The 12,354-nt window shown below is 40.8% G+C and overlaps 1 long non-coding RNA gene across 1 annotated transcript in view; it reads right to left on the minus strand.

Moving 5' to 3' along the window:
* Positions 1-466: 466 nt before the first annotated feature.
* Positions 467-12,354, minus strand: part of LOC310849557 — a 28,051-nt gene continuing 16,163 nt past the window's right edge. Inside the window, exons 2-3 of the long non-coding RNA XR_014566973.1 lie at positions 2,375-2,466; positions 467-1,156 (exon numbers count right to left, since the gene is read on the minus strand). This is a non-coding gene — a long non-coding RNA (uncharacterized lncRNA). The remainder of the gene's footprint in view (positions 1,157-2,374; positions 2,467-12,354) is intronic.

Raw genomic sequence — 12,354 nt, forward strand, 5'->3', positions numbered from 1 at the left:
TTTTTTACATTAATATTTAAGTCCAGATACAACAAAACAACAATTTTATTATTTTCTTTCTTTTTTTAATAACTTTTTATTCAGAATTAAAACAAAGCATATTATCCAGAAATATATCATCCTTATTTCCCCCCATTTTTCCTCCCTCCCCCTCCCCCCCACAGAACCCACCCACCCCCACCCCCCGACTTCCCTCAGTTCCAGTCTTTGATTTCTCTAAAAATGCTGTTTTCTGCATATTACACAGTTGTATAGATCCTCAAACTATTTAACTGATTATTATCAATAAAAAGTTTGTGAATGTTAATTCAAAACCAGCCAAGGAGTCCAGTTCGCTTTGTTGCGTCTTCAAATACTTTGTTTTTTAAAAATAATAATCTTTATTTACTTTTAAAGCTTACAAAGAAAGAAAGAGAAAAACAAAGACAAGAAGAAAAAACAAAGGAGAGAAAAAACAATACAAATACTTTGTAAAGGGTTCCCATTCATCTTTAAAGTCACAGTTATCCTTGTCCCATAGCTTGTATGTCAGTTTTGCCAGTTCTGCATAGTCCATCAATTTTTCTTGCCATGATTCTTTAGTTGTGAGGGCGATCTGGCTGCAACATCTGTCACCCCATTGATCGCCAGGGTTGATTCGGCTGATCTGGCTGGCTAGGCGGGTGTCCCCTTCCTCCCTCACCGCTCCATGTGCGTCCCTCCCGAAGCTGCGCGCTCGGTGGAAGAGGACGGCCATCCCAGATAGAAGGCGTGTACCGTTCTTCGGTCAAGGGTATACGATAGCTGCGCTCTTCTGCTAGAACCTCCAAACAATTTTATTATTTATACACCTCCATTCTATAAGAGGTTTCCCAACTACTCTGGGCAGCTCCCAGCAGAATAGTAAAAACATGATAAAACATCAAACATTAAAAAACTTCCCTAAACAGGGCTGCCTTCAGATGTCTACTAAAAGTCAGTTAGTTGTTTCTTTCCTTGACATCTGAAGGGAGGGCGTTCCACAGGGAGAGCGCCACTACTGAGAAGGCCTTCTGCCTGGTTCCCTGTAACTTCGCTTCTCACAGTGAGGGAACCAGTAGAAGCCACTCAGAGGAAGACTGAACGATGGGGGAGGAGATGCTAAATGAAAGGACAATCCGTTTTTTTCAAAGAGACTCTGGAAGGTTAAAAAGAAAACACTTTATTTTTAAGTTTTGTTTGACTTAGTTGCCCACTTTCATTTATGAAAAATCCCAACTCCACCAGCCCGAGGTTAGGCAGGCTATGCATAAAAAATTCCCCTGGGCTTTGTGTTTAGGTTCTGTATTTATTCTAAATGAAGTCAGGCAAATCTTATTTAGCCATTGATGAGGGAACCTCAAAAGCCTGGAGTTTCAGTTTGGATAAACACTGAAATGTTTAGCGATTTGTCTAAATTTAACCTACCACAGATGTGAGGGAATGAAATGTTAGGCATCTAGCAGGGCATCTCTTAATCTGCTGGTTCCAGATGCAAGCTTTTAAAGTTCACAATCCTCAAAAGTTGCTAAATTACAGTGGCCACCAAAGTGCACTTTTCCATTGATGGATATGAAAACCGTTGTTGTTGTTGTTGCTATACTGCCCTTCATCTCAGGATCACAGGACAGTTTGCAATATAAATACATAAAAATATATCTCAAACAAAATCCACCCACCCCAGTTTAAAAGGCCCTAGATTGTTTAATTAGCCAAAGACCTGGGAGAAGAGGAATGTTTTTTCCCGGCACCTAAAGATATGTTATGAAGGTGCATTGACTAAGACAGCAGCTGGAGTTGGATGTCCTACACCTCTTGCAAATTGGAAGGTGGCCATTTGCTATTGCCAAAATCAAGAACAGCAGCAACACCTCATCTGTGTGAAGTTAAGGCACAGACCGCTAGGAAATGTCTTCCTGCGCAAGTCACAATGAATTTGGAAATGAATGTGAACTCTTGTACAGCTCCTGGTCTTTCCAATGGAACTTGCATAGGAAATGTTCTCAGTGGGTGCCACCCATAATTTTCTCTAACACTAGATCCATTATAACATGGGACTCATTACACAACGCATATGCCTGCAGGCTTGCCAGCACACAGTTTGCCTTACAGACCAGGCTGTGCTAGCCAGCAACCACTGGAAACATTTGCAGACTGGAGCCTAGGACACTAGTCATCATGAAACTCTTGCTCAGGAAACACACAACAGCTGTAAATGGAAAAAAGAGGAAGTCTTTAGTGTAAATGCTCAGAAGTCTTTTCTGGGAAATAAACATGACAGATACAAACACACAGTATTTCAAGATTCCACATTGGTGTCACTGAAAATTGCACAGTGGAGTAAACAAATGCAGGCTGCAATCCTATACACACTTACCTAGGAGTAAGCACCATCGGACTCAATGGAACTTACTTTTGAGCAGACATGCATATACTCGCGTCAGTATTTTCTGTTCTGAAGTATCTCGCCTATCGGAAGAGACATCAATGATTGATAACATTTGAAATAAACATTTTAAAGATTGTCCTCTGATTAATTTTTTTTAATCACTTGATTATCGTGATTTTAAGTGATTAATTAAACCAATTAAAATAAATGCCATAGTTTATCATTACAGATGACATTTTGGATGTGTTTTAGGGATGTGAAGTTATTCAAAGATGCCCTTAATTGATTAGCTGCTTTGCTTTAACTGATTAAAATAAGTAATGATAATGTTTGGATTACTATCACTTGACATTTACTTGACAATAAAGTAAAACTAGTTCACTGTTGGGGAAACCATCTTAACTGATTTCAAGATGTACTTATCTGACAAATCTACCATCTAAAAGGAAAGTTAAAAAAACAAGTTCCTGAAGAGAGCCCTAAGTGTGGAGCACTTGATATGGCTGATACAGTTCAACCCCCCTCATCTACTCCATGTGAGACAAGGACTTTCACTCCTGAGAAACAGTGGGGCTTGGGGGCGGGGTCAGCATGAAAATTGGGGAGCATTTCATGCAGGGATGGAGGACGAGTTTAAAAATTCTAATATAAGTCAATGACATTCCTTACAATCAGAGACACTTGAGATGTATAATTAGGTGCAAATATCAATTGGCTCATTAGCTGGTGCCATTGCCTTCCTATAAATGAAAATAACAGCCTAGACTAATTCTGATCTCCTAGAGGACAAAAAAGAGGGTAGCACAGGGATCCTGAGATTATAAACACATACCATAAGCACTTGCCTTTTTCACCAAGATAGAGGTGGGGAACCTCAGGCCCCAGGGCATAATGAAGCCTTCTAGGACTCTCTGTCTTGCCCTTGGAACCCTTTGCAGGCTGCACCATCTCTCCCCAGACTACTTGCACCCAACTGTCTTTGAATGACTGCAACATGTCCTTGAACACTGATAACACCATGCCCTCCAACATTCTGCTGATTAAATCGGGACACACATCTTTCAACGCTGTGTTCCCATGCGGGCCAGCTTGGGCTTCGAACAACTCTCCTAACAACTCTCAGCACCCTACAGTTCCCAGAATTCTTTGAGGAAAGCCATGACTGTTAAAGTGGCCTCATAGCGCTTTAAATGTATAGTGCAGATGTGATCTATGGAAATAATTATTTTGGTGTGTGTCTCTCCCCCCCTCCAATTCCACACTTGCTGATGTCATTTGGAAGCCAACTGAGATGCCAGCCATTCTGTGTTTTAGGTCTCCTGTTCTAATTCAACCCTCTAATGTTTAGCTTTCCCTGAACGGTGACTTCTTTTCAGACTTAAACATTTCCTCTCTCTCTCTTAGAAAGCATCTGTTTCCTGGCTCCCTTTTCAGGAGACCTGGGTGGCCCAAGTCTGCACTTGTTTGAGAAACAAACCCTCACCTACTGTTCAAAGCCTTATTTTTTTATTTTTTTGAAAAAATATCGAGTATATATTTTCTCCTCCTCCATGCTTTCTTATTTTTTTTAAAGCCTGTAACCAGACTCAGTAAAAAAAGAAAAAGAAGAAAGTCTTTCAGACAAGCCAGCTAAAGTAGAAGAAAAATATTCTGAGGAGCAGCATTTAATGTCCTCTGCCCTCAGGCTGGAATCGCGGGTTTGTTTTCGCACAGCTGTGCCATTTGGAATGTCCCCATGTGGCCAAAAGCAGACTCTGTTCTTTCTTTCTTGCCATTTTTCTCACAGATTACAGAAGTTCACACACAGGGATATCTCACACATTGTTTAGCCTTAAGGCTGCCTTTTGTGTGCCTTTCATGGGCACAGGCTGACTCCCCCAAGACGCTCCTGGGCTCTGAATACACAAGAGAGAGGCTTGTGTGAACGAACAATTTTTGTGACTGGATTCCTGACAGACCCCAAGGGCCTAGCCAGCAGTTTACATATCAAGCAGATAACCTCATGTGTGTTCTTTGTTCATTCAGCAAAACACGGAGATAACTTTTCAGGGAATTTCACTAGTTTTAAGTGACAACAGCCCTGCTGAGACATAGTGTTAAACTATGGTTCAGGATAATGAGAATCAGCTGCAATGAGCCTTGGTCATATGTCTTCTCCTTTCTGCAGATTGGTATGAGTTCAAAAGCTTGCGCTTTTTCATTTTGAATAAACCACAGTTTCCTGTTACATTCAAACTTGGGAAACTGTGGATTATTTGACTGTAGTTAGTTAACAAACCATGATTCGAAACCATGGTTTGACTCTTCAAACAAGCAGCGTAAGTTTTCAATCTCCTTCTCTTACTGTAGATGTGGATAAGAAGTTGGGGAAGCACCAACGTTTGCCATGCCTCAATCTCAAAACATGAAATCGTTGGTGGGGGACCTTCAGCCCCATTTGGCCCATGAGACAGTTTGTGGAAAACCACAGTCACCGGCCATATGTGATTTTAAGTGTGTGGCAGGTAAGGTTGTGACTCTTGGAGAGTTTGAGTCCGGCAACACCCAGATGACTTCAGATAGAGAAGGCTGTCATAAAGGATTCTTTATTGTCCTTATACTTCACCTCTTTCCTAGTTTTCCATGTTTTTCTTGAACATTGTTTATATGCTTCATGCTTCCTGTGGAATTTTCCATCAGGGCTGTATAGTGAAGGACACCGAGGCACTGAACATATTAGTGCTGACACACTGGCGAAGGAACAGAGGTCGAGAGGTCATATAAAAGTCTGGATGCCTCTGAAGATTCTTCAGATCTATGAATGTGAAACACATGCTATTTCTTCCTCTCTGCAACAGGGTAACTAGTTGGCTTTTAAATTTATTTCTACTACTTGCTTTATTGATTTCTTCTAGTAATAATTTATTCCTCATGCTCATTACTCTTTGACTGAAATAGCTCTTTCAGTCATAATTTCCTTTAACAAAAAATTCTTGTTTCTCCAGCCTCCTCATCAGTCAGAAGAGTTTCTCTCATTGAATTTGATCAAATCTCCTACAATTTTAAATATGCCTTGTTGCCCACCAAGCCATCCTTGTCATTATCTTTTTTGAAAAAGAAATCACTGTATATCTTGGTGGATTATAGATTCATTTTAACTTAGTCTTTAGGTAAAAAAAGAGCAAAGACTGTGAAAATAATTCACAACTAGATTATAGAGCCACGAGTGCTGGTTTATTGTTCAGATGCGTTGCATTCTCTGATAGCACCACAAGAAACCAAGATGATTTCTGATAGCACTATGTGTTAGGGAGGATATCTTGAGTGAGTTGTGCCAACTTTCCAAATGTGAGAGAAATCAGTTGAAGAAGCAGCAGGTTGATGTCAGGGACTGGTTAGATGCAGAAGAAAGGTGGGAGAAACCAGCTGAGGAATCTCCAAGGGAAGAAGACTCAGAGCCAGGGGAGTGGTGGTTGGACCACAATGAATGGTCAGAGAGAGAAGACTGCGAAGAGAGGTGTCGGAGGCTGAAGAGGAAACAGGGCTTAGTGAGCAGGGAGAGTCTGTGACAAAGAGAAGTCCAGAATTTTCCTTCACAACATGAAGAAGATGAGCATGTGAGTTTGTTTTTTTTCTTACATGTAAGTTATAGCAGCCATTTTGCTCTACTTGTCCATGGCTGCTTTAATTTCCTAGTTGTATTTAGGAAGCTAGTGCTGGGAGTGCAGTGGGAGGGTATCATTTTTTCCTCTCCTGGGCATTTATTTATTGGGTACCTATCAAAAAAAGGAAATAAAAATTGCAGCATGCTAAGTGTCTGGTAAATTATACAGCGCTAATTGAACTATAGGGTAGGGTTTTTATATTTGAATCTGTTTTATGAGACTCTCCTATTGTGTTTATACTATATTTTTGTATGCCACTTGGAGATTCATACACACACACACACACACACACACACACACAAACTTATATTCAGATTTATTTATTTTTAATTTTGTTGTGTTGACTTCTGTGCTGGGGGATAAAAAAAGAGAGGATATGAATTGGCTCCTAAATGTCCACAGAATATTTTGCTATGCAGGGAAATGTGTTTTTAAGGAAATGGTGATTAACAAGTTAACAACTGTTGCAGAAATGGGCCAAAAGAAAAGGATATTTTGCTCCAAATGCTTGCTGTTGCGTGCTGTCACCAAGTGTTATCCCATTAGTACAAATTGCTGCTTGATGAGACCAAGCTGAATCAATATGGTGAATGTCACCCATAAGCAGAGAGGTCAGGTTGCCGGTAGGGAATATGATCCTGAAAACCAGTAACAATTATGAAAGATTAGGTGAAAAGGAAAGGCAACAAGGAATTCAGAGGCTGGCATAGCTGGAGTGCAACATTTATCTTTCAAAAAACGTTAGCAGTTTGCAAATATTAAGCTTAAATATTGACAGCTAAGCTTGAGTTCACCAGTTGTTTCCTGAACCCTTTTATCTCAGCATTCAAAACTAGCTAATTATTTTTGTGCTGTGAGAAAGGACAGCTCTCAATGGTGCCAGAAACCACCTTCTCCCAATAACATGTAACATTTTTTTAAAAAAATGAATTGCTTCCTATGAAACACCTTGTAGTGATTTAGCAACAAAAGCTTCAACTGTAACAAACAAGTACAAAGCGATTTCTTATATAAAAACAATTTCAAATCCAATACAGGCGCAGACTGGTATAAAAATCTCCGCTTAAAACGCTTGTTGTAAAAGAAAGATGTTTCATAGGCATCAGAAAAGACAATAGCATATTTTGTTATCCCAAATCTTGACGTCACGGCTCTTTTGTGTTTTCTTGCACCCACAATGGTGCTTTGGGCAGCAATTGCCGGTGCTGGGAAGTCCATAAACTGAGGGTGGCAGAACATAGTCTAAGTCATGTGAGACATTCTATTTTCTGTTCTTGTTGCTTTAATAACATTTTGTTCTTCCCAAAGGCTCGTGGGCTGTAACCTTGAGTACACACAGTAGGGAGTATGGCTCACTGACTTACCTCTGCATAACCTTGCCAAAAAAGCTCCGTATAGTAAAAGCTATGGTTTTCCCAGTAGTGATGTATGGAAGTGAGAGCTGGACCATAAAGAAGGCTGATCGCCAAAGAATTGATGCTTTTGAATTATGGTGCTAGAGGAGACTCTTGAGAGTCCCAAGGACTGCAAGAAGATCAAACCTATCCATTCTTAAGGAAATCAGCCCTGAGTGCTCACTGGAAGGACAGATTGTGAAGCTGAGGCTCCAATACTTTGGCCACCTTGTGAGAAGAGAAGACTCTCTGGAAAAGACTCTGATGTTGGGAAAGATGGAGGGCACAAGAAAAAGAGGACGAGATGGTTGGACAGTGTTCTCGAAACTACCAACATGAGTTTGACCAAACTGCGGGAGGCAGTGGAAGACAGAAGTGCCTGGCGTGCTCTGGTCCATGGGGTCACGAAGAGTCGGATACGACCAAACGACTAAACAACAACAACAACAACAAACATGTATTGGAGCATAGGAAGGTGCCTTATATTTTAGACCACCGGTTCATCTAGCACACAATTGCCTACATCAGCTGGCAGTGTCTCTCCTGGGTTCTGGCAGGAGTCTTTCTCAGCCGTACCTGGAGATGATGAGGATAGAAGCTGGGACCTTCTGCATGCAAAGGAGATTGTTGACCACTGAACTACAGTCCTTCATAGGACTACACTGCCAAACATCTGATGGGTCTTACCCTTATGGAAGCCATGCTCGTTCTTTTTCAGCAAGACTTGTTCTTCTATATGTTTAATAATTTTATCTTTAATAACACTTTCCAGCAGTTTTACTGGAACATATGTTAAACCAATTAGACTGTAATTTCAGATCCCCCCTACATCCAATCAGATCCCCCCTACATCCCTTTTCAAAATTTGGTTACATCGGCCACTTTCTGGTCCTCGTGAATGAAGGCTACATATTTTTGTTAGAAGATCAGAAATTTTATATTTGAGTTCTTTAAGAACTCTCAGATGGATGGCATCTAGACCCAATGATTTGTTGATTTTTAATTTGTCAATAAGGCCTAGAACTCCATACCTTGTCATTTGCCTTATTTCTTCATAGTCACTTCCTAAGAAACTTAAGTTAGGCACAGGGATTTGCCCTTCAACTCTGTCAGTAAAGACAGAGGCAAATAATTCATTCAGTCTCTATACAATCTCGTTTTTGTCCTTTAGCTCACCTTTGACTCCCTTGTTGGCCAAAGGTCAGCCTTTTGCAGGTTTCCCTTTCTAATGATTTTAAGTATTTTTTCATTGTTGGTCTTAATGTTTTTTAGGTAAGTGTTCCTCAAATTATTTCTTGCTTTCCGCATCTGTTCATGTCTGCTTGCATTTTATTTGCCAGAGTTTGTATTTCTTTTCTTCTCCTCATTTGGACAAAACTTTCATTTTCTGAAGATAGCTTTCTTGCCTCTAATAGTTTGTTAAACATGACTCCGCTAGTTAACCTTGCTGACATCCTCTTAGTCTTGGTAGTACCTTTCCTGATTTGTGGTACAGGCGAACTAATACCAGTGTACTGGAAGAAGCAAAGATCACCAGTGTTGAAGTGATGATTCTTCAACATCAACTTTGTTGGGCTGGTCATGTTGTGCGGATGCATCTCCGAACTTAAAAATGGAAAGCATAATGCTGGTGGTCAACAAAAGAGGTTTAAAGAATGTCTCAAGGCAGTTTTTTTAAAAAAAATGTAGTATAAACACCAACAATTGGGAAACACTTGCCTGCGAGTGCTCCAATTGGAGAACAGCCTTTACCAAAAGTGTCATGGGCTTTGAAGATGCTCAAACTCAGGATGCAAGGGAGAAACATGCTAAGAGGAAGGCACACTTGGCAAACCCTCAGCACAATCAACTCCCACTCGGAAACCAATGTTCCCACTGTGGAAGGACGTGTGGATCCAGAATTAGCCTCCACAGTCACTTACGGACTCATTGTTAAACCATGTTTACGGAAGACAATCTTACTTGGCTATGAGCGATCGCCAAAGAAGAAGAAGAAGAAGACACTCTTTGTTTTAGCTGAGCTATTATTGTGGTTTTGAATAACCTTGAAGCATTCTGGAGAGATTTGACCCTCTTCACTTTCTCTTTCAACTACCTTGACAACAATCTCCTCATTTTTGAGAAGCTTCGTTCTGAATTCAAATGTGAGTATGTTGAACTTTATTGGTAAATGCCCGCTTGCATATATATTAAAACTGGTAGCACTGTTGTCACTTTTCCAAGTCAGTTCAACAGCACATCCTGGGTGCCACTTAAAATTAAGGGTCTTCTCCCCTCTGGTTGGTTTCATAACCAACTATTCTGCAGTACGGAATTTAGGGTATCTAGAAATTTAACCTTTTTGTCATAACTCAAGATTGCATTTATCCCATCCGTGTGAAGGGAATTGTCACAAAGTACTGCCACATTTCTTTCTTGGGGAATCCTTGATTTCATGCCCCATTTTGGTAGCAGATGACATGCTTTGTATGTAAACGTTTCCAGGTCCAATCCTCAACACCTTCAGTTAAAGGCTCAGTTAGAAGGGGGGGAAGCCTCTTCTGAAGACCCTGGGGAATCTCTACCAGTCAGAGTAGACAGTACAGAGTATGTACTGAACTAAGTAGTATGTACTGAACACAGAGTAGTACTGAACTAAGCAGACTAATAGCCTTTCCTGGTAAAAGGCAATTTCCTATATTTCTGCATCTGGACCACTCATTAACTTAATTTACAGGCCTGTTGCAAGACTAAAATCCTGCCAGGTATTGGTTGGAAAAAGGTTAGGTATAAATTGGACAGTGGAACAGCATTAATCTCCACTGAACTAGACCAGGGCAAAATACCACTGTCAGTTTGAATCTCAGTACTTGGTGAAATTGGCACTTAGGAACAGAAAAATATAAACATGTTTATCATTAGATTATCTGACATCCTTTGACCCCCTGGGACCCTAGAGTGTCTCGCAAGAAATGAACAGTTAGTTAAAATACTAACATCAAATCAAAACAAGACAAACATCACAAAAACAACCAGGGAGCTTTAACAGTTAATATTATTAAAATAGAACCACATATGGCACAGCGATTCCAGTAGAACAGCAATGCAAGGAGTAATGGGAACGGCAAGATGAGCCATCTATCAAAATCATACAGCAGCATGCCTCAGCCTAGTGCACTCCACATGTTGAACTCCAGCTCCCATCATCCTTGACCAATAGCAATGCTGATTGGGGTTCATGGGAGTTGTAGTCTTCCCAAAAAAAACCCCCTCAAACCCAGAGGGGCATTACATTGGGGAAGGCTGCCTTACAGAATGGCCTTCTGGATCACTGAGTGATTATTTAGCTGAGTATTCTGCTTGTGGACCATCAGATGTCTCTGGAAAGCTCAATAAGCAGGGAACAGTCCCCACCCAATCTGTACTCCATCCTATACAGGTGGAGAGTGTATTCCATGCAGGTGGGGAGGGCATCTAGGGTGTAAAACTGGGACACGAGGTAGCCTACTGGTAGAAACATGGGAGAGTGTTTCAAAATGCTACATCCTGAGACACCTGCTGTAGCTAAACACATATTCCGCTTGCTGGCAACTAATACAATTTGCATCAAGATGTTGGATGCCAAGTCCTGCTTTGCCAGTGGAGATTTCATGCCAGCATCTTTTGCCCCAGTGGAGTAGTCATAAGGCTCTCAAAAATATGAGAAATAAATGCATAATAAATTCAGTTCTCAATTACTTGTTGTCTTTTTCTTCTTCTTCTTTTTTTAAACTAAAGATTTGAATACATTGCTTCCTCCAGTTTTCCCTTGTGGCAGAAAGGGACTAATGCTATGAAAGAGACTTCTCATTTTAAAGAAGAGATGGTTAAGAAGACGATGAAGAAATCAGCTGGTGCTCCAACCACTTTGGCCATGAAAAATGGTAAATGATTTTTGTTTAATAGTTTTCAAATACTATTAAAAGTCTGGTTGCTTGTTGTTTCATCACTGACATAAAAATAAAACATCGCTGATTAAATTGCATCCATGTGTGTCTAATATTGTCATTTTTTAAAAAAAATATTCTTATTTGATATTGGATCAGGACCTGTATAAAAATCCCCTATGGTATTGCTTTATAAATGATTTAAATCTACCCGGTGATAAAAAGGTGGATGATTTAAAAAAAAAAAAAGTGTCAGGGAAGACACTGGAGGAAATTCTGAGAAATTTCATCTGGGTCTTAGTTTCCTCTCCTCTGTTCCAGTTCCCCCATATCCTGTCTCTCAGCACTCACAACAAAAGTAACCTAGAAGTCTCCACAATCCACCACAACCCACTTGGCAGTCATCACTGAATCACACACATGCCTCTCCTGTTATGAATGACGAACTGTGCATTTTGTCTCAGTCTGACAGGCTTGAATCTGCATGTGGCACTCTAGGCTTAGGAAATGGCTGTGCCTCTCTTCAAAGCAAGTTTCGGAAGGGTGATTCCTGCTGCTACAAAATCCACGGCTATCAGGATCCTCTCACCATTTCCCTCCAAATGTTTTCAGCCTCCCAGCCAGCTTTCCCACCCCTGCCTGATCCGTATTTGTGTTACTTGAGGTCAGTTATTATAAACCACCATTCGCTTCTCAGGAATGCAGTAAATTCAGCGGCTGTATAAATGGAGTTTCTATTGACGCTCACAGCTCTCAGGCTTGCGACCGCCAGTAATTCCCCCCATTCCAGTCCTCTGCCCCCTTCTCCCTTTCTTCTTCCAACATTAATGGTTTCCAGCTGTGTGTTCTTTGGATATGTCCCTGCGTCGGCTTTTTCCATAATGTGGAGCCAGCCCACTTCCAAATCCCAGATGTGCTATTTATTTACTCTGCAGCATCTGGGTCTCGCTACGGTCCTGTCACTGCAACGTGGCAAACTTGTGAAAAATCAGACTGGCAGCCAGTTAACAAGCTGCATTACCCTG

This window comes from Podarcis gaigeae, assembly GCF_964106915.1.
Source record: "Podarcis gaigeae genome assembly, chromosome: 7".
Classification (NCBI taxonomy): domain Eukaryota; kingdom Metazoa; phylum Chordata; class Lepidosauria; order Squamata; family Lacertidae; genus Podarcis; species Podarcis gaigeae.